This window comes from Ranitomeya variabilis, chromosome 1 (genome assembly GCF_051348905.1).
Source record: "Ranitomeya variabilis isolate aRanVar5 chromosome 1, aRanVar5.hap1, whole genome shotgun sequence".
Taxonomy (NCBI): domain Eukaryota; kingdom Metazoa; phylum Chordata; class Amphibia; order Anura; family Dendrobatidae; genus Ranitomeya; species Ranitomeya variabilis.
In genome coordinates this window covers 845360515-845384942 of record NC_135232.1, presented here as the reverse complement: position 1 = coordinate 845384942, position 24428 = coordinate 845360515, and the positions used below count along the sequence as shown (strand labels likewise).

The 24428-nt window shown below is 44.4% G+C and overlaps 1 protein-coding gene across 1 annotated transcript in view; it reads right to left on the bottom strand.

The window, feature by feature from the left end:
- The window catches only part of ABCG2 (ATP binding cassette subfamily G member 2 (JR blood group)), a 164468-nt gene that overhangs the window by 43571 nt on the left and 96469 nt on the right, over positions 1–24428 (bottom strand). The window lies entirely within an intron of this gene.

Genomic DNA, 24428 nt, shown 5'->3' with positions numbered 1-24428 from the left:
CACATCCTACTCTATGCTCTTTGATCACTCTGCTAATTCTTCCACAAGCTGGGAGGAGGCCACAACTTGATCACTTCTGCACCATGATCAGAAGTGCAGTAATGAGAAGTAACATAAAGGGCTTGAACTGGAGGTAATGAAAAGAGGAGACGCAAAGATTGTGATGTCGAGAATACTCCTAAGGACGGGGTCACACTTGAGTGCAATGCGAGAAACTCACATCAATACCTGGCACTGCCACCGACACTTGGGACCGGAGTGTGCGGCTGCATGTATTTCTATGCACCTGAACGCTGTGGTCCGCACCGGTGGCGGCAGTGCCGGGTATTGATGCGAGAGACTCGCATTGCACCTGCAAGTGTGACCCCAGCGCCTAAGGTGAAAACGAGGAGTAAATTATGACAGAAATATTCTAGACCATGACTGAAGCACATTTCTTGTGCTGGCGAAAAGCAACTGAAAAAGACACTAAATTCAGTAGGAGACGCTCGCCTTTTCATGACCATGCATCTTAGGCCATGTGCACACATTCATTAAGAATTTGGTCAATATTTTGCATCAGTATTTATAAGCCAAAACCAGAAATAGGTGATAAATACAGAAGTGGTGAATTGCTTCTGTTAGGGTATGTGCACACGATCAGTAAACGCTGCGGATTGGACGCTGCATACTTGCGCAGCATCCATATGTTACAGCATAGTGGATGGGATTTCAAGAAATCCCATGCCGACTATGCATTCAGATAGGTCTGCGGCTCACCCGCAGAGACGGCCATGCAGTGCGTCTTTCCAGACCGCAGCATATCTATTTATCTTGCGGAGACGTCAGCCTCCGCAAGATAAATGTCACCCGTATACTGTAATGTATTGGATATCGTGGTGAAACTGCACAGTTCAATGAACACATGCGGATTCATGAGCGTTAAATAGCCGGCAACGGTTTGGACGCATGAGGGGCATGCACAAAACCTATTTGATGAAGAGTTTGCAGGAGGTAGGTCACGTTCAGTATTTAGTCAGTATTTTACCTCAGTATTTGTAAGACAAAACCAGGAGTGGAACAGTCAGTGGGAAAGTATTATGGTATGTGCACATGTTCAGGTATTGGCAGCACTTTGGACACAGCACATGTCCACTGCGTCCAAAGCGCTGCTAATTCCTGAACGTGTGCAGATACCCTAATACTTTCCCACTGACTGTTCCACTCCTGGTTTTGTCTTACAAATACTGAGGTAAAATACTGACTAAATACTGAATATGTGAACGTGGCCTAACTCATGCAAACTTTTCATCAAATGGGTTTTGTGCATTCCCACCCGGTACGTATCCATACGTCCCTGTGGTCTGGTGTTTATTGACCTGGGACGGATGCATACGTCCCAGCAATTTTGCATACACAGAGGCAGTGTGGGCGCAATCTCCGCCAGGTGTCAGCTGATTCTGACAGCTAACTACTGGCACTTTAATCCCCTAAATGCTGCCATGGAACTCGATCGCAGCATTTTGGGATTAGGCAGAGGGAAGAAAGCCCCTCTGCCCTTAGATCAGAGACCCCGCAATGTCATTGCAGGGTCCTGACCACTGCCATGGTGACCTGATGTCGTCATAACGACAACCGGGTCACCAGAGCTAGCAAAGTTGAATACTCATGTTCAGAGTATGATCAACAATTTTGTCTGTCAGTGCAGCGCTGACGTTTGCATAGCATAGGGATCCTCCTGCATCTCTATGTTATACAAGAGATCAGACTGCAAAAAATGAAAGTCCCATAGTGGGACACAGTAAAAAAGTTTAAAAAAAAATTGCAAAAATATAAAAAAAAAATTCAAAATATATTATACCCATGAATAAATATTTTTATTAAAAAACACCCTATAAAACTGTCCTGCTAGTTAACCCCTTTAGTGAACACTGTAAAAAAATAAAAAACAAGGCAAAAAAAAAATGGTTTTTCATCATACCACTGAACAAAAAATTTAATAAAATCCAATCAAAAAGATGAATGTAAATAAGCATGGTACCGCTGAAAGCATCATCTTGTCCTGCAAAAAACAAGCCATCATATACAGCAACATCAGCGGAAAAATAAAGTTATCGCTCTCAGACTAAAGCGATGCAAAAATAATTATTATTACTTCTCTAAAATAGTTTTAATTGTGTAAAAGTGCAAAAACATAAAAAAATAAATGTGGTATGACAGTAATCGCACTGACCTGTAGAATAAACCTGCCTTATCAATTTTACCACATGCAGTACGACATTAAAAAAATTCCTGAATTACTGTTTTTTCTTAATTCATGCTCCCCAAAAATCGGAATAGAAAGTGATCAAAAAATGTAATGTACCTAAAAATGGCACCAATAAAAATGTCAACTCGTCCCGCAAAGCCCTCACATGACTCTGTGGTCCGAAATATGGAAAAATATGGCAATGCTATAAAAAGCGTTTTTAGTGTGTGACAGCTGCCAAACATAAAAAATGATATAAATCTGGTATCACTGTAATTGCACTGACCTGAAGAATAAAGTTGCCATATCACTTATACTACAAGATGAACGGCGTTAAAAAAAAATAAAACCAATTCTTCACCTGCTGTTGATTTCCCAAAGATTACAGTAAGGCTTGGTGCAGTTATGCTGGGCTCGGCGCTGATCACTTACCTTGGAGTTTCTGTGTAAATCTCTGAAATACGTGATTCAGACTGAACCGCCGTCAGAAGATTCACTATAATGAGGCAGATGGAGGCACTGTGGACGCCATCTGGCCTATCATCTGGCGGTGTCCATCTTTTTAGGAGTATGTAAATTAGCTGCGGAGACACCATCACGCATTTCTCAACACAAGCAGTGAATAGCCAGGCCTTTCCCCGGGAAGGAACAACCACGGGAAGGGCAGCATCCAATAAAGGAAAACCACCTATGCCAAGCATGGTATCCATCCACAGACAGCTGTTTCGGGGGTTTTTGCCCCTCATCAGTGTGGAGTAGGAATCTGGCTATTAGGAGCAGTGCCTAGTAAAAAGATTCCTACTCCACACTGATGAGGGGCAAAAACCCCGAAACAGCTGTCTGTGGATGGATACCATGCTTGGCATAGGTGGTTTTCCTTTATTGGATGTTTTCCTTTATTGGATGCTGCCCTTCCCGTGGTTGTTCCTTCCCGGGGAAAGGCCTGGCTATTCACTGCTTGCGTTGAGAAACACATGATGGTGTCTCCGCAGCTACTCTACATGCATTTGCATATTTCCCATAAGGGATGGAGGCAGTGTTCTGGATCACTGCGTTGAGAAACACGTGATGGTGTCTCCGCAGTGTTGGATGTTTTGGTCTCCACGAGGCCAATCATCTGTGCCTTTACATCTTTTTAGGAGTGCATAAAAGTGCCATCGGCCACAGTTTTGTGCACTTCTAAAAAGAAGGACAAGGCTGAACAGAGGCCAGATGGAGTCCAGAGTAACTCTGCTGCCTCACTGTCCATTGGAGTTTTATTTGAATCACGTCACTCAGAGATTTAGATGGAAACTCCAATGTAAGCTCAGCACCAGATAAATGTGATCCCAAACGTTATGTAAAATGTTCCTAACAAAACCTTCAACTCAATCCACAAAAAAGCAAGTCCCCACTGGTAGCACAAAGGCTCTGGAAAAGCAAAATAGCCCTTCACCCCTCAAAAGAAATTCAGCAAATTCTGCGCTCCCGAATCCAAATGCCCCCTCCCTTCTGAGTACCACAGTGTATCTAAACCACATATAACGTCCACATTTTTGTCATTTCAGAAGCGATGAGAGCCCACCTAACTTACAGGTGCATGTTTCCAGGAGCATGAGCTGGGCATAACGTTCTGGTCACCACTAGTGATGAGTGAATATACTCGTTACTCGAGATTTCTCGAGCATGCTAGGGGGTCCTCCGAGTATTTTTTAGTGCTCGGAGTTTTAGTTTTTCTTGCCGCAGCTGAATGATTTACATCTGTTAGCCAGCTTAAGTACATGTGGGGATTCCTGAGCAACCAGGCAACCCCCCACATGTACTTATGCTGGCTATCAGATGTAAATCATTCAGCTGCGACAAGAAAAAATAAAACTCTGAGCCAGAGGCGTAGCTAGGGTTTTGGTTCAGGGGGGCGAAGCTTCTGAGTGGGCCCCTAACCAGGTAACCTTGATTACAACTCAGTGATGTGCCCTAATAGTGGAGGAGAACCTCAGCAGATGACAGCGATGTTACTGAAGATAATCTCTATATAACGACCAACATGGATATTACCGCCATATGGTCAGTGCTTGATACCAGCCCTGCAGAACATATAAGAGATCACAGCACAGTTACAGATAATGACTTAAAGCTGACATTCTTTATGATGGAGTCATCACTTTTCCCGTCTTTTCCATCTGTCCCAGACCGACATGACAACTTCTTCCAGCCACGACTCGGCTGCAGAGAATACAACAAAGACACATTTCACTTCTCATATTCCAGGAATGACCATCTATTCACAACCTGCACAAACTCCTCATCCTGCGGATACCCCAATACTGAGCCGCTGCTGCCGTATGTGTCCCTATTACTGCCCCTGATACCCCAATACTGAGCCGCTGCTGCCATATGTGTCCCTATTACTGCCCCTGATACCCCAATACTGAGCCGCTGCTGCCATATGCATCCCTATTACTGCACCTGATACCCCAATACTGAGCCGCTGCTGCCGTATGTGACTATTACTGCCCTGATACCCCAATACTGACCCGCTGCTGCCATATGTGTCCCTATTACTCCATCTGATACCCCAATACTGAGCTGCTGCTGCCGTATGTGTCCCAATTACTGCACCTGATACCCCAATACTGAGCCGCTGCTGCCGTATGTGTCCCTATTACTGCACCTGCTGTGTGATTCTCTGTGCCCTCTAAATTCTAAAGCACCCCTCTATAATATAGCAATGACAGGTGCAAGTGCCCTAGAAAACAGTGCCCATATTTTGCCCCCTAGAAAGTAATATTGCCCTGTGTGCCCCTTTGATAGGCACAGTAACCTGAGTTCCCCTATAACAATAAGTGCCCACTTTACATTTAATAATGTTCCGAGTCTGCCCGCTGTACAGCTTCCCTATACACAGCATGATGCACTCTTATACACAGTGTACTGTGACCCCCTTAGTAGCCTCCAAACTGTTTGATGGCTCCAACACTGTAATCCCCACACTGTATGATGCCCCTTTAGATAGCCTCCATATAATGGACCAGATCATCCTCAATATAGTATAATGCACCAGATAGTCCTCAATATAGTATAATGCACTCCCCATAGGCCTACTCTATGGCTACGTTCACATTTGCGTTGTGCGCCGCAGCGTCGGCGACGCAACGCACAACGCAAATGTGAACGCATGCACAACGCAGCATTTTTTAACACATGCGTCCACTTTTGCATGGTTTTGGGCGCAGAAAAAACTGCAACTTGCTGCGTCCTCTGCGCCCTGACGCATGCACCACAGCGACGCATGCGTCACAAAACGCAAATGCAACGCATGTCCATGCGCCCCCATGTTAAATATAGGGCTGCGGCGCCCGACGCTGCGGCGCAGAGCGCTAATGTGAACGTAGCCTATATTGTATAATGCTTCCCCATAGGCAGACTCTATAGCACAAGGCAGCAACCATAGGCAAACTCTGTAGTATAAGGTAGCACCTCGCAGGTAGACCCTGTAGTATAAAGCAGCACCCCTATAGGCAGACCCTGTAGTATAAGACAGCACCCCTATAGGCAGACGCTGTAGTATAAGACAGCACCCCTATAGGCAGACCCTGTACTATAAGGCATCACCCCCATAGGAAGACCCTGTACTATAAGGCAGCACCCCCATAAGCAGACCCTGTACTATTAGGCAGCACCACCATAGTCAGACCCTGTACCTTAAGGCAGCACCCCTATAGGCAGACCTTGTAGTATAAGGCAGCACCCCTGTTATGACCCCAGTGGACAGGGTCTCAGAGGAACGTGTAAGTCTGCGAGATTCAAAAATCCAGCTCATAGGGCTGTGGTAACTGGGTTGACCAAATAGCTACTCCTAACGCCAACACTAGAAGTAGCCGGGGATCATGCCTACGGTGATCGCTAGATGACTCGCGCCAGCCGGAGAATCTAACTACCCCTAGGAGAAGAAAACAAAGACCTCTCTTGCCTCCAGAGAAAGGGACCCCAAAGCAAGATACAAGCCCCCCACAAATAATAACGGTGAGGTAAGAGGAAATGACAAACACAGAAATGAACCAGGTTCAGCAAAGAGAGGCCAGCTTACTAATAGCAGAATATAGCAAGATAACTTATCTGGTCAACAAAAACCCTATAAAAATCCACGCTGGAGATTCAAGAACCCCCGAACCGTCTAACGGTCCGGGGGGAGAACACCAGCCCCCTAGAGCTTCCAGCAAAGGTCAGGATACAGATTGGAACAAGCTGGACAAAAATACCAAACAAAACAAAAGCAAAAAGCAAGGAAGCAGACTTAGCTTGAAATACAGGAACCAGGATCATAGGACAAGAGCACAACAGATTAGCTCTGATATCAACGATGCCAGGCATTGAACTGAAGGTCCAGGGAGCTTATATAGCAACGCCCCTGAACTAACGGCCCAGGTGAGGATATAGGAAAAGACAGAAGCTCCAGAGTCAAATCACTAATGACCACTAGAGGGAGCAAAAAGCAAAATCACAACAGTACCCCCCCCTTAGTGAGGGGTCACCGAACCCTCACCACGACCACCAGGGCGATCAGGACGAGCGGCGTGAAAGGCACGAACTAAATCGGCCGCATGAACATCAGAGGCGACCACCCAGGAATTATCTTCCTGACCATAGCCCTTCCACTTGACCAGGTACTGAAGCCTCCGCCTGGAGAGACGAGAATCCAAGATCTTCTCCACCACGTACTCCAACTCGCCCTCAACCAACACCGGAGCAGGAGGCTCAGCAGAAGGAACCACAGGCACAACGTACCGCCGCAACAAGGACCTATGAAACACGTTGTGGATAGCAAACGACACAGGAAGATCCAGGCGAAAGGATACAGGATTAAGGATTTCCAATATCTTGTAAGGACCAATAAAACGAGGTTTAAATTTGGGAGAGGAAACCTTCATAGGAACAAAGCGGGAAGAAAGCCACACCAAATCCCCAACCCGTAGTCGGGGACCCACACCGCGGCGGCGGTTGGCAAAGCGCTGAGCCCTCTCCTGTGACAACTTCAAGTTGTCCACCACAAGATTCCAGATCCGCTGCAACCTATCCACCACAGAATCCCCCCCAGGGCAGTCAGAAGGTTCCACATGACCCGAAGAAAAACGAGGGTGGAAACCAGAGTTGCAGAAAAACGGCGAAACCAAGGTGGCGGAACTAGCCCGATTATTAAGGGCAAACTCAGCCAACGGCAAGAAGGTCACCCAATCGTCCTGATCAGCAGAGACAAAACACCTCAAATAAGCCTCCAAAGTCTGATTAGTTTGCTCCGTCTGTCCATTAGTCTGAGGATGGAAAGCAGACGAAAACGACAAGTCAATGCCCATCCTACTACAAAAGGATCGCCAGAATCTGGAAACGAACTGGCATCCTCTGTCTGACACAATATTCTCAGGGATGCCGTGCAAACGAACCACGTTCTGGAAAAACACAGGAACCAGATCGGAAGAGGAAGGCAGCTTAGGCAAAGGAACCAAATGGACCATCTTGGAGAAGCGATCACATATCACCCAGATAACAGACATGCCTTGAGACACCGGAAGATCAGAAATGAAATCCATGGAGATATGTGTCCAAGGTCTCTTAGGGACAGGCAAGGGCAAGAGCAACCCGCTGGCACGAGAACAGCAAGGCTTAGCTCGAGCACAAGTCCCACAGGACTGTACAAATGACCGCACATCCCTAGACAAGGAAGGCCACCAAAAGGATCTGGCCACCAGATCTCTGGTGCCAAAAATTCCTGGGTGACCTGCCAACACCGAGGAATGAACCTCGGAAATGACTCTGCTGGTCCACTTATCAGGCACAAACAGTCTGTCAGGTGGACAAGAATCAGGCCTATCAGCCTGAAATCTCTGCAACACACGTCGCAGATCTGGAGAAATAGCTGACAAGATAATACCATCCTTAAGAATACCAACAGGTTCAGCGACTCCAGGAGCATCAGGCACAAAGCTCCTGGAAAGAGCATCGGCCTTCACATTTTTTGAACCTGGTAAATACGAGACAACAAAGTCAAAACGGGAGAAAAACAATGACCAGCGGGCCTGTCTAGGATTCAGGCGTTTAGCAGACTCGAGATACATCAGATTTTTGTGATCAGTCAAGACCACCACACGATGCTTAGCACCCTCGAGCCAATGACGCCACTCCTCAAATGCCCATTTCATGGCCAACAACTCCCGATTGCCCACATCATAATTTCGCTCCGCAGGCGAAAACTTCCTAGAGAAAAAGGCGCAAGGTCTCATAACAGAGCAACCAGGGCCTCTCTGCGACAAAACGGCCCCTGCTCCAATCTCTGAAGCATCCACCTCAACCTGAAAGGGAAGCGAGACATCAGGCTGGCACAAAACAGGCGCCGAAGTAAACCGACGTTTCAACTCCTGGAAAGCCTCCACGGCAGCAGGAGCCCAATTAACCACATCGGTCAACCTGACCCGAGGAAAAACGAGGATGAAAACCAGAATTGCAGAAAAAAGGCGAAACCAAAGTAGCGGAACTAGCCCGATTATTAAGGGCAAACTCAGCCAACGGCAAGAAGGTCACCCAATCGTCCTGATCAGCAGAGACAAAACACCTCAAATAAGCCTCCAAAGTCTGATTAGTTTGCTCCGTCTGTCCATTAGTCTGAGGATGGAAAGCAGACGAAAACGACAAGTCAATGCCCATCCTACTACAAAAGGATCGCCAGAATCTGGAAACGAACTGGCATCCTCTGTCTGACACAATATTCTCAGGGATGCCGTGCAAACGAACCACGTTCTGGAAAAACACAGGAACCAGATCGGAAGAGGAAGGCAGCTTAGGCAAAGGAACCAAATGGACCATCTTGGAGAAGCGATCACATATCACCCAGATAACAGACATGCCTTGAGACACCGGAAGATCAGAAATGAAATCCATGGAGATATGTGTCCAAGGTCTCTTAGGGACAGGCAAGGGCAAGAGCAACCCGCTGGCACGAGAACAGCAAGGCTTAGCTCGAGCACAAGTCCCACAGGACTGTACAAATGACCGCACATCCCTAGACAAGGAAGGCCACCAAAAGGATCTGGCCACCAGATCTCTGGTGCCAAAAATTCCTGGGTGACCTGCCAACACCGAGGAATGAACCTCGGAAATGACTCTGCTGGTCCACTTATCAGGCACAAACAGTCTGTCAGGTGGACAAGAATCAGGCCTATCAGCCTGAAATCACTGCAACACACGTCGCAGATCTGGAGACATAGCTGACAAGATAATACCATCCTTAAGAATACCAACAGGTTCAGCGACTCCAGGAGCATCAGGCACAAAGCTCCTGGAAAGAGCATCGGCCTTCACATTTTTTGAACCTGGTAAATACGAGACAACAAAGTCAAAACGGGAGAAAAACAATGACCAGCGGGCCTGTCTAGGATTCAGGCGTTTAGCAGACTCGAGATACATCAGATTTTTGTGATCAGTCAAGACCACCACACGATGCTTAGCACCCTCGAGCCAATGACGCCACTCCTCAAATGCCCATTTCATGGCCAACAACTCCCGATTGCCCACATCATAATTTCGCTCCGCAGGCGAAAACTTCCTAGAGAAAAAGGCGCAAGGTCTCATAACAGAGCAACCAGGGCCTCTCTGCGACAAAACGGCCCCTGCTCCAATCTGTGAAGCATCCACCTCAACCTGAAAGGGAAGCGAGACATCAGGCTGGCACAAAACAGGCGCCGAAGTAAACCGACGTTTCAACTCCTGGAAAGCCTCCACGGCAGCAGGAGCCCAATTAACCACATCGGAGCCCTTCTTGGTCATATCCGTCAAAGGTTTCACAATGCTAGAAAAGTTAGCGATAAAACGACGGTAGAAGTTAGCGAAACCCAAGAACTTCTGAAGACTCTTAACTGACGAGGGCTGAGTCCAATCAAGAATAGCTCGGACCTTGACTAGGTCCATCTCCACAGCAGAAGGGGAAAAAATGAACCCCAAAAAGGGAACCTTCTGTACACCAAAAAGACACTTTGAGCCCTTGACAAACAAAGAATTTTCACGCAAAATTTTAAAGACCATCCTGACCTGCTCCACATGCGAGTCCCAATTATCAGAAAAAACCAGAATATCATCCAGATAAACGATCAAAAATTTATCCAGATAGTTCCGGAAAATGTCATGCATAAAGGACTGAAAAACTGAAGGGGCATTAGAGAGCCCAAAAGGCATCACCAAGTACTCAAAATGACCTTCGGGCGTATTGAATGCGGTTTTCCATTCATCCCCTTGCTTAATGCGCACAAGGTTGTACGCACCACGAAGGTCTATCTTGGTAAACCACTTGGCACCTTTAATCCGGGCAAACAAGTCAGACAACAGCGGCAAAGGATACTGAAATTTGACAGTGATCTTATTTAAAAGCCGATAGTCAATACAAGGCCTCAAAGATCCGTCCTTTTTAGCCACAAAAAAGAATCCCGCACCAAGAGGGGAAGAAGACGGACGGATGTGTCCTTTCTCCAGAGACTCCTTGATATATGAACGCATAGCGGTATGTTCAGGTATCGACAGATTAAAAAGTCTTCCCTTAGGAAATTTACTGCCTGGAATCAAATCTATTGCACAGTCACATTCCCTATGAGGAGGCAATGCACTGGACCTGGACTCGCTAAAGACATCCTGATAATCAGACAAATACTCCGGAACTTCCGAAGGCGTAGAAGAAGCAATAGACACAGGCAGGGAATCCTCATGAATACCACGACAGCCCCAACTAGACACTGACATAGCCTTCCAGTCAAGGACTGGATTATGGGTCTGTAACCATGGCAGCCCCAAAACAACCAAATCATGCATTTTATGTAGAACGAGAAAACGTATCACCTCGCGGTGTTCAGGAGTCATGCACATGGTAACCTGTGTCCAATACTGCGGTTTATTTTCTGCTAATGGCGTAGCATCAATACCCCTAAGAGGGATAGGATTTTCTAAAGGTTCAAGAATAAAACCACAGCGCTTAGCAAATGAGAGATCCATAAGACTCAGGGCAGCACCTGAATCTACAAACGCCATGACAGGATAAGATGACAGTGAGCAAATCAAAGTTACAGACAGAATAAACTTAGGATGCAAATTACCAACGGTGACAGGACTAACAACCTTAGATATACGTTTAGAGCATGCTGAGATAACATGTGTAGAATCACCACAGTAGTAGCACAAGCCATTCCGGCGTCTATGAATTTTCCTCTCATTTCTAGTCAGGATTCTATCACATTGCATCAAATCAGGTGTCCGTTCAGACAACACCATGAGGGAATTTGCGGTTTTTCTGTCACATTGCATCACATCAGGTGTCTGTTCAGACAACAACATGAGGGAATTTGCGGTTTTGCGCTCCCGCAACCGCCGGTCAATTTGAATAGCCAGGGACATGGTATCATTCAGACCTGTGGGAATGGGAAAACCCACCATAACATTCTTAATGGCCTCAGAAAGGCCATTTCTAAAATTAGCGGCCAGTGCACACTCGTTCCAATGTGTCAGCACGGACCATTTCCGAAATTTTTGGCAATACACCTCAGCCTCGTCCTGGCCCTGAGACATAGCCAGCAAGGCTTTCTCTGCCTGAATCTCAAGATTGGGTTCCTCATAAAGTAAACCGAGCGCCAGAAAAAACGCATCAATATCAGCCAATGCCGGATCTCCTGGCGCCAACGAAAAAGCCCAATCTTGAGGGTCACCCCGTAAGAATGAAATAACAATTTTTACTTGTTGAGCAGAGTCTCCAGACGAACAAGGTTTCAGGGACAAAAACAATTTACAATTATTCCTGAAATTCCTAAACTTAAATCGGTCTTCTGAAAACAGTTCAGGAATCGGAATCTTGGGTTCAGACCTAGGATTTCTGGTAACATAATCTTGTATACCCTGCACACGAGCGGCAAGCTGGTCCACACTTGTAATCAAGGTCTGGACATTCATGTCTGCAGCAAGCTTAAGCCACTCTGAGGTAAAGGGGAAAAGAAAAAAAAAAAAAAAAAAATGAGAGAGGGAAAAAAAAAAACTCAAAATTTTCTTTCTTATAATCCCACTTCTGCAATGCATTAAACATTTAATACTGGCCTGGCATACTGTTATGACCCCAGTGGACAGGGTCTCAGAGGAACGTGTAAGTCTGCGAGATTCAAAAATCCAGCTCATAGGGCTGTGGTAACTGGGTTGACCAAATAGCTACTCCTAACGCCAACACTAGAAGTAGCCGGGGATCATGCCTACGGTGATCGCTAGATGACTCGCGCCAGCCGGAGAATCTAACTACCCCTAGGAGAAGAAAACAAAGACCTCTCTTGCCTCCAGAGAAAGGGACCCCAAAGCAAGATACAAGCCCCCCACAAATAATAACGGTGAGGTAAGAGGAAATGACAAACACAGAAATGAACCAGGTTCAGCAAAGAGAGGCCAGCTTACTAATAGCAGAATATAGCAAGATAACTTATCTGGTCAACAAAAACCCTATAAAAATCCACGCTGGAGATTCAAGAACCCCCGAACCGTCTAACGGTCCGGGGGGAGAACACCAGCCCCCTAGAGCTTCCAGCAAAGGTCAGGATACAGATTGGAACAAGCTGGACAAAAATACCAAACAAAACAAAAGCAAAAAGCAAGGAAGCAGACTTAGCTTGAAATACAGGAACCAGGATCATAGGACAAGAGCACAACAGATTAGCTCTGATATCAACGATGCCAGGCATTGAACTGAAGGTCCAGGGAGCTTATATAGCAACGCCCCTGAACTAACGGCCCAGGTGAGGATATAGGAAAAGACAGAAGCTCCAGAGTCAAATCACTAATGACCACTAGAGGGAGCAAAAAGCAAAATCACAACACACCCCCATAGGCAGACCCTGTAGTATAAGGCAGCACTCCCTTAGGCAGACCCTGTGCTATAAGGCAGCACCCCTATAGGCAGACCCTGTAGTATAAGGTAGCACCCCCATAGGCAGACACTGTACTATAAGGCAGCACCCCTATAGGCAGACCCTGTGCTATAAGGCAGCACCCCCATAGGCAGACCCTGTAATATAAGGCAGCACCCCCATAGGCAGACCCTGTAATATAAGGCAGCACCCCTATAGGCAGACCCTGTAGTATAAGGCAGACCACCCCCATAGGCAGACCCTGTAGTATAATGCAGACCCCCATAGGCAGACCCTGTAGTATAAGGCAGACCCCCATAGGCAGACCCTGTAGTATTAGGCAGACCCCCATAGGCAGACCCTGTAGTATAAGGCAGATCCCCCCACAGGCAGACCCTGTAGTATTAGGCAGACCCCCATAGGCAGACCCTGTAGTATTAGGCAGACCCCCATAGGCAGACCTTGTAGTATTAGGCAGACCCCCCATAGGCAGACCCTGTAGTATTAGGCAGACCCCCCATAGGCAGACCCTTTAGTATTAGGCAGACGCCTCATAGGCAGATTCTGTAGTATAAGGAAGCACCCCTTAAAAAAATAAATAAATACTCACCTCTCTTCATCCTAGTTCCTGCGCTGCTCTGAACTCCCGCTCGTCTCTGTCCTGACAGCGGGCACTGGGCAGTGACATCACCGCGCCCACTGTCAGCGTCGCCGACGTAAGACGCTGACAGGGGGATGATGGGGGAAGGAGCGCAGTGCTCCTTCCCTCATCATTGCGGTCAGCTGTATCGGCTATATATGCCGGTATAGCTGACCCTGCGATGACAGACGGGCAGCCCACTGCTGGCACAGGGCCCCCTGCCTGCTCAGGGGCCTCATAGCGGCCGGCGGCAGAGCAGGGAGATCGATTCTCCCTGCTCTGCCACAGAAGGCAACTGTATCGGTAACTGTGGGCCCCCTCTGAGCACCGGGCCTGGGGCCGCACCCTCTGCCCCCCCCCCAGTAGATACACTACTGCTCCGAGCACTAAACAATACTCAGAGGACCCCCGAGCATGCTCGAGAAATCTCGAGTAACGAGTATATTTGCTCATCACTAGTCACCACTATAAGGTACTGGTCACTACAATGTACTGGTCACTAGAGCATACTGGTCACTACAATGAGTAATATCAAGAAAAGTCCCTATATATAACAACAAATGTGGCACTTCAAACAATGCACTAACACAAGTGGACTTACTAAATCAGTAGTCCAAAGAAGCGAACCATGGTATAAAAAAACACAAGTTTTTATTAGAAGTCATAAAATACACATGACAAAAAATATAAAGAAACTAAAATGTCCAGTAATAGGGGATCTGAAAATGGTATCAATGGCTATACATATCCAAGGTAGTAAATATACAGCTCCAATATGTCAGATAGATAATTCCCAATATATAGTGGATATTAATCCATTCTAAAATGGGCAGTATAATAACAAATATACGAAATAACTTATACACAAAGACCTGGAGCTGAAAAGACACTAGCACAGACCGCTGTTAATAAATGTAACATACTCCCAATATATATGAAGTTACCATATACATATATCTTATGAGAGATGTGGTAGAGGTAACATATACGTGCGCAGTGAAAAATCATCCCCAGTGGCAATTACACAGAGTCTCCGATGAAGGAGCACATGAAATGCTAATTATAATATAAACCTATTACCTGCAAAACTGTTATGGACCTGGTGGTTAGGAGCACCCGGAATGACCTGATGGTTAAACTTGAAATCGGGACAAGCTCTGGGGAAGTGGGAACTCTGCTGACCGCAAACCCTAATCCTATCACACACACTAGAAATAGCCGTGGAGCGTACCTAACTCTCCCTAGACGCCTCTTCACAGCCTAAGAGCTAACTACCCCTAAAGAGAAAATAAAGCCTTACCTTGCCTCAGAGAAATTCCCCAAAGGAAAAGGCAGCCCCCCACATATATTGACTGTGAGTTAAGAGGAAAGTCACAAACACAGGAATTAAACAGGTTTTAGCAAAGGAGGCCAGTCGATGATGCATCTGGTCCGGTGTGGGACTTCCCTTTTCCTGCCTATTTTCTTTATTGGTAGCTCAAGAGACTCTGAGAATGGAGGAAATCCTAATCAATTGCTACTATCCATCAGATCCACCTAATTTGTCCAAGTCTTGAGTATGATTGGGACATTCCAACTTCTGACGTCATATCCAAACTGTGGACTATATTCTATGGATTACTGTGACTGTAAGGATTATGAATGACTTTGTAGATTTGATGATTATATATTTTTATATATTTTTATAGAATATCAGGGCACCTGTGATTATTAATACATGAATTACTTCATGTTTTTGATGCATTGATAATATGCAAAGTGCGGCAGGCACCAGTCACTTTAAGGCCGGGGTCACACCAAGCGTAGTAAAATAAGGTCCGTATTTTACATGCGTAATACGCAGAAATGATCCCAAAATAGTGATCCCTATGTCATCCGTAGGCAGGGTGTGGCAGCGTATTTTGCGCATGTAAACCTCCGTATGTAAACCTCCGTATGTAATCCGTATGGCATCCGTACAGCGAGATTTTCTCGACGGCTTGCAAAACGGGCATACAATAGATCCATGGGCTGAAATATTCATGAAAACATATACACAGTCTATACAGTGCCTACAAGTAGTATTCAACCCCCTGCAGATTTAGCAGGTTTACACATTTGGAATTAACTTGGCATTGTGACATTTGGACTGTAGATCAGCCTGGAAGTGTGAAATGCACTGCAGCAAAAAAGAATGTTATTTCTTTGTTTATTTTTTTTTACAATTGTGAAAAGTATTTTCAGTCATTTATTATTCAACCCCTCAACCCACCAGAATTCTGTTTGGTTCCCCTAAAGTATTAAGAAGTAGTTCAGGCACAAAGAACAATGAGCTTCACATGTTTGGATTAATTATCTCTTTTTCCAGCCTTTTCTGACTATTTAAGACCCTCCCCAAACTTGTGAACAGCACTCATACATGGTCAACATGGGAAAGACAAAGGAGCATCCCAAGGCCATCAGAGACAAGATCGTGGAGGGTCACAAGGCTGGCAAGGGGTACAAAACCCTTTCCAAGGAGTTGGGCCTACCTGTCTCCACTGTTGGGAGCATCATCCGGAAGTGGAAGGCTTATGGAACTACTGTTAGCCTTCCACGGCCTGGACAGCCTTTGAAAGTTTCCTCCCGTGCCAAGGCCAGGCTTGTCCGAAGAGTCAAGGCTAACCCAAGGACAACAAGGAAGGAGCTCCGGGAAGATCTCATGGCAGTGGGGACATTGGTTTCAGTCAATAGCATAAGTAACGTACTCCACCGCAATGGTCTCCGTTCCAGACGAGCCCGTAAGGTACCTTTACTTTCAAAGCGTCATGTCAAGGCTCGTCTACAGTTTGCTCATGATCACTTGGAGGACTCTGAGACTGACTGGTTCAAGGTTCTCTGGTCTGATGAGACCAAGATCGAGATCTTTGGTGCCAACCACACACGTGACGTTTGGAGATGGGATGGCACTGCATACGACCCCAAGAATACCATCCCTACAGTCAAGCATGGTGGTGGCATCATCATGCTGTGGGGCTGTTTCTCAGCCAAGGGGCCTGGCCATCTGGTCCGCATCCATGGGAAGATGGATAGCATGGCCTACCTGGAGATTTTGTCAAGAACCTCCGCTCCTCCATCAAGGATCTTAAGATGGGTCGTCATTTCACCTTCCAACAAGACAACGACCCAAAGCACACAGCCAAGAAAACCAAGGCCTGGTTCAAGAGGCAAAAAATCAAGGTGTTGCAGTGGCCTAGTCAGTCTCCTGACCTTAACCCAATTGAAAACTTGTGGAAGGAGCTCAAGATTAAAGTCCACATGAGACACCCAAAGAACCTAGATAACTTGGAGAAGATCTGCATGGAGGAGTGGGCCAAGATAACTCCAGAGACCTGTGCCGGCCTGATCAGGTCTTAGAAAAGACGATTATTAGCTGTAATTGCAAACAAAGGTTATTCCACAAAATATTAAACCTAGGGGTTGAATAATAATTGACCCACACTTTTATGTTTAAAATTTATAAAAATTTAACTGAGCAACAAAACTTTTTGGTTTGTAAGATTTATGCATCTGTTAATAAATCCTGCTCTTGTTTGAAGTTTGAAGGCTCTAACTTATTTGCATCTTATTAAACCTGCTAAATCTGCAGGGGGTTGAATACTACTTGTAGGCACTGTATATACGTTCCCCTTCTTCCCATTCATTCCCCAGATTTTACAGTCAGGAGCACAGCTGCATTAGCAGAGTGGGACAAGACTGAACGACGGAAGGTATGGGATATTGTTGATTTTTTATTTTAACTTTGTTTCAGGTGACAAGGGTCTTCAATTGGACTGAGAGTATCATAAACTATTACAACACCCTGTGTCTTTATTTCATTAAAATACTTTTTTCATAATGTGTGTGTGTTTTATTAACCACTTACTACTATTGGATTAATAATGGATAGGTGTCTTATTGACACCTCTCCATTATTAACCTGGCTTAATGTCACCTTACAATAGCAAGGTGACATTAACTCCTTATTACCCCATATGCCACCACTACACGGGAGTGGGAAGAGAGAGGCTAAGTGCCAGAATAGGCGCATCTTACTGATGTGCCTTTTCTGGGGTGGCTGGGGGCAGATGTTTTAGCCGGGGGGGGGGGGGCAATATCCATGGTCCCTCTCTAAGCTATTAATATCTGCCCTCAGTCACTGGCTTTCCCACTCTGGCGTAGAAAATTGTGAGGGAGCCCACGCTAGTTTTTTCCGCAATTTAAAACCTTTATTTTAACAGCTAGAGCCCCAAAATTTTGCACACACACTCTACTAAAATTGGTAGTGAGGAATATGCAAAAAAAAAAAAAGGGATATGAAATGGTTCACTGTATGTAAACCATGTCTCATATCATGTCAGGTTTGGGAAGGAGATAGCAAAAGCTGGCAACTGAATTATGTGTCTCACTGACATATATATATATATATATATATATATATATATATATAATATATAAAGCTGAATGTGTGTGTGTGTGTATGTATGTATGTATGTATGTATGTCCGGGATTGGCATCTGAACCGTAGCAGCTACAGCCACAAAATTTTGCACAGTCACACGTCTGGACCCCGAGAGCGTCATAGGCTATGTTGTGAGGTGAAATTTTAACCCCGCGCTTTCCAATTCACCAAACAATTTTGCCCCTATCTACATAATGGGGAAAAAGTGAAAGGAAAAGTGTTGGAGGCGTCGCAGCTACAGGCACAAAATTTTGCACAGTCACACGTCTGGACCCTGAGAGCGTCAAAGCTATATTGTGAGGTGAAATTTTAACCCCGCGCTTTCCAAGTCACCAAACAATTTTGCCCCTATCTACATAATGGGGAAAAAATGAAAGGAAAAGTGTTGGAGGCAAATTAACAGCTGCCAGATGTGAACAAGGGGGACTTAAAGAATGACAGCGATGGCACCAAAGAGTATATACTGTACAGTTGCTAAGGTGGGGCCCCAACATGGGATAATCACACCACCACGGGGATATGAACACACACACAAAATGCGCCACACACTACCACGTGCTCGAACACATATACCACCCTCAGTGCACATTTCACCACACATACACCAACCTCGCCACATAAAAGTAGAAACACAAAAGTCGCCGCTCAAAACTCGCCACGCGCAAAACTCTCCACATGCAAAACTCGCCACACGTGCAAAACTCGCCACACGCAAAACTTGCACACGCAGAAAAATTGCCACACGCAGAAAAATTGCCACATGCACAAAAGTTGCAACACATGCAAAAGTTGCCTCACACAAAACTTGCACATACTCAAAAGGCACCACACATAAAACTCGCCACGCGCAAAACTCGCCATGCGCAAAACTTGCTGCACACAACTTGCTACACTAACCTGTCACATGCAACTCGACACACAAAAAGTTGCTACACGCATGTCGCCACACAAAACTCATCTCACAAAAGTCCCTACATGCATGTCGCCACACGCAACTCAACACACACAACTTGACACACGAAACTCGCCCTAAAACACACACAAGTCTGGTATCCTTCAAAAATAAAAATCTGATTAATAAGCAGACAAACTACAAGAGCAACAAATGTACCATATAGGAATCCGGCAGCTGTCAGTCACATGACCAGTCTATTATGTGTATGTGTGAGCTAATATATACTGCCAGGGGGTGGGCTTACTGTTGGCTGGGGATTTATCAGGCTGCCATTTTAGCTTACAAATACTGAGGTAAAAATACTGACCAAATAACGTGTGAACGAGGGCTAATACAGGAGGAGATGGCATACAGCTATATACTATATACAGGAGATGACACACAGGTATATACTATTTACAGGGGAGATGACACACAGGTATATACTATATACAGGAGGAGATGACACACAGATATATACTATATACAGGAGAGATGACACACAGGTATATACTATATAGAGGAGGAGATGACATACAGGTACATACTACATACAGGAGGAGATGACATACAGGTATATACTATATACAGGAGGAGATGACACACAGGTATATACTATATACAGGAGCAGATTACCTACAGGTATATAGTATATACAGGAGGAGATGACACAGGTATATGCTATGTATAGGAGGAGATGACATACAGGTATATACTATATACAGGAGATGACACACAGATATATACTATATATAGGTGAGATGACACACAGGTATATACTATATACAGGAGATTACATACAGGTATATCTAATATATAAAGCTGAATGTGTGTATGTATGTATGTGTGTATGTCCGGGATTGGCATCTGTACCGTCGCAGCTACAGCCACAAAATTTTGCACAGTCACACGTCTGGACCCCGAGAGCGTCATAGGCTATGTTGTGAGGTGAAATTTTAACCCCGCGCGTTCCAATTCACCAAACAATTTTGCTCCTATCTACATAATGGGGAAAAAGTGAAGGGAAAAGTGTTGGAGGAAAATTGACAGCTGCCAGATGTGAACAATGAGGACTTAAAGAATGAGAGCGATGGCGACAAAGAGTATATACCGTACAGTTGCTAAGGTGGGGCCCCGACATGGGATACTCACCACACACGGGGATATGAACACAAACACAAAATGCGCCACACACTACCACGTGCTTGAACACATATACCACCCTCAGCACACATTTCACCACACACACACACCAACCTCGCCACATAAAAGTCGAAACACAAAAGTCACCACTCAAAACTCGCTACATGCAAAACTCGCCATATGCAAAACTAGGCTCACGCAAAACTCGCCACACGTGCAAAACTCACCTCATGGAAAACTCACCTCATGCAAAACTTGCACACACAGAAAAATTGCCACATGTACAAAAGTTGCACCACATGCAAAAGTTGCCTCACACAAAACTTGCACATACTCAAAATGCACCACACATAAAACTCGCCACGCGCAAAACTCGCCATGCACAAATCTTGCTGCACACAACTTGCTACACTAACCTGTCACATGCAACTCAACACACAAAATGTTGCTACACGCATGTCGCCACACAAAACTCATCTCACAAAAGTCGCTACATGCATGTCGCCACACGCAACTCAACACACACAACTTGACACATAAAACTCGCCCTAAAACACACACAAGTCTGGTATTGTCCTTCAAAAATAAAAATCTGATTAATAAGCAAACTACAAGAGCAACAAATGTACCATATAGGAAATACGGCAGCTGTCAGTCACATGACCTGTCTATTATGTGTATGTGTGAGCTAATATATACTGCCAGGGGGGAGGGCTTCCTGTTGGCTGGGGATTTATCAGGCTGCCAATAGCAACCAATCACAGCTCAGCTTCTATTTTGCTACAGTTAATTAACCTGAGCTCTGATTGGTTAATATAGGCAACAAAGACATTCTCAGTATAACAAAGCTAATATATGTTGTGAAATGCTTCTATTTGCTTAGTTTTTGCCTTTTAATAATTACATTTCTATCTATTTGTTTTGTGGTTTTTGTGTGCAGAATAAATTTTTGTTAACACATTCTATTTTGCTAACAGCAGTCATTAACCCGGGCGAAGCCGGGTAGTACAGCTAGTATATATATATATATATATATATATATATATATATATATATATATATATATATATATATATATATATATATACAGTGGGGCAAAAAAGTATTTAGTCATTTAGCAATAGTGCAAGTTCCACCACTTAAAAAGATGAGAGGCATCTGTAATTTACATCATAGGTAGACCTCAACTATGGGAGACAAACTGAGAAAAAAAAATCCAGAAAATCACATTGTCTGTTTTTTTATCATTTTATTTGCATATTATGGTGGAAAATAAGTATTTGGTCAGAAACAAACAATCAAGATTTCTGGCTCTCACAGACCTGTAACTTCTTCTTTAAGAGTCTCCTATTTCCTCCACTCATTACCTGTAGTAATGGCACCTGTTTAAACTTGTTATCAGTATAAAAAGACACCTGTGCACACCCTCAAACAGTCTGACTCCAAACTCCACTATGGTGAAGACCAAAGAGCTGTCAAAGGACACCAGAAACAAAATTGTAGCCCTGCACCAGGCTGGGAAGACTGAATCTGCAATAGCCAACCAGCTTGGAGTGAAGAAATCAACAGTGGGAGCAATAATTAGAAAATGGAAGACATTCAAGACCACTGATAATCTCCCTCGATCTGGGGCTCCACGCAAAATCCCACCCCGTGGGGTCAGAATGATCACAAGAACGGTGAGCAAAAATCCCAGAACCACGCGGGGGGACCTAGTGAATGAACTGCAGAGAGCTGGGACCAATGTAACAAGGCCTACCATAAGTAACACACTACGCCACCATGGACTCAGATCCTGCAGTGCCAGACGTGTCCCACTGCTTAAGCCAGTACATGTCCGGGCCCATCTGAAGTTTGCTAGAGAGCATTTGGATGATCCAGAGGAGTTTTGGGAGAATGTCCTATGGTCTGATGAAACCAAACTGGAACTGTTTGGTAGAAACACAACTTGTCGTGTTTGGAGGAAAAAGAATACTGAGTTGCATCCATCAAACACCATACCTACTGTAAAGCATGGTGGTGGAAACATCATGCTTTGGGGCTGTTTCTCTGCCAAGGAGCCAGGACGACTGATCCGGGTACATGAAAGAATGAATGGGGCCATGTATCGTGAGATTTTGAGTGCAAACCTCCTTCCATCAGCAAGGGCATTGAAGATGAAACGTGGCTGGGTCTTTCAACATGACAATGATCCAAAGCACACCGCCAGGGCAACGAAGGAGTGGCTTTGTAAGAAGCATTTCAAGGTCCTGGAGTGGCCTAGCCAGTCTCCAGATCTCAACCCTATAGAAAACCTTTGGAGGGAGTTGAAAGTCCGTGTTGCCAAGCGAAAAGCCAAAAACATCACTGCTCTAGAGGAGATCTGCATGGAGGAATGGGCCAACATACCAATAACAGTGTGTGGCAACCGGGGAAGACTTAAAGAAAATGTTTGACCTCTGTCATTGCCAACAAAGGATATATTACAAAGTATTGAGATGAAATTTTGTTTCTGACCAAATACTTATTTTCCACCATAATATGCAAATAAAATGATAAAAAAACAGACAATGTGATTTTCTGGATTTTTTTTTCTCAGTTTGTCTCCCATAGTTGAGGTCTACCTATGATGTAAATTACAGACGCCTCTCATCTTTTTAAGTGGTGGAACTTGCACTATTGCTGACTGACTAAATACTTTTTTGCCCCACTGTATATATATATATATAGATAGATATATATATATATATCCCTATACTATGTGTAGACATTAATTTTATCTGTTCTATTCTAACCTGTCAGTGTGATTTTGCTGTGCACTGCAATGAATTACCGGCTTTTCTCTAGAACACCGCTGCGGATTTCTCGCAAGTTACACTGGTGGTCCGTGTGTAATCCATATTTTTCACGCCCCCATAGACTTTCATTGGTGGATTTTTTGCGCAATACGCTGACAAACGCAGCATGCTGCGATTTTCTACGCCCGTAAAATACAGCTGAGAAATATACGGCAGATAGGAGCTGCCCCATAGAAAATCATTGGTCCGTGTGCAATGCGTAGTTTTGGCACCTCTCATAGGTCCGTATAATAGGCACGTATGGGTTGCACTTATGTAACTGTGAAGCCCCTATGAGCTTACATTTGGGTAATGATACATTGCTTGGTATCTGCACTTTGTATAATTATTTATGTTTGACCTATAGATCTTAGGGTTGTATATTTCTATATACACTTGATAGGAGGCTCAGTGGTTAGCACTGCAGGCTTGCAGCGCTGGGGTCCTGGGTTCAAATCCCGCCAAGGACAACATCTGCAAGGAGTTTGTATGTTCTCCCCGTGTTTGCATGGGTTTCCTCCGGGTTCTCCAGTTTCTTCCCACACTACAAAGACATACTGATTGTGGAAATTTAGATTGTGAGCCCCATCGGGGACAGCGATGATAATGCGTGTAAAGTGCCGCGGAATATGTTAGGGCTATATAAAAATAAATATTATTATTATTTGTATAGTAATTATGTATAAAGAGTGGATAATCTTTTAGCTTAATGTTTTGGTTCCATTTCACAATATGATGATATTGCTATATGTAGGTCTATTTTTTTTTAAACCCACTACTTATCAAATAAGATTTTATATTAGACTAATGTTCTTATCAAACAGCGCTTTTAGTATATACTATTTTATTTTAAATGGTTATTTCACAAGTGCACTGTCTTAATAAATTATAATGAAACAATATGGGTGTCACTTCTTCACATTTATTCATGGTTTTATTATATTATTTTAGTGATACATAACTTCTGGAATCACATGGTCATTTCACATTTGCAATATTATAGTTTAATAAATACTGTATTAAAATAACAGGGATATCACTATTTCACATTTCTCACTTTTTAATAATGTTATTATTTATCACATTATTGGAATCCTTAGGTATTTCTCTATTTACATTATACAATTTTCACATAGTTTATTCTTATTTTTATTATTTTTATTACTGTAGTTAATTTTTTATTCACTAAGTGTAGGATTTTTTAGTCCCTATTATTCAGTGGGCGCTATATATATATATATATATATATATATATATATATATATATATATATTTTTTTTTTTTAAGAATGCCCATTGTATAATAATATATGTGCTCATT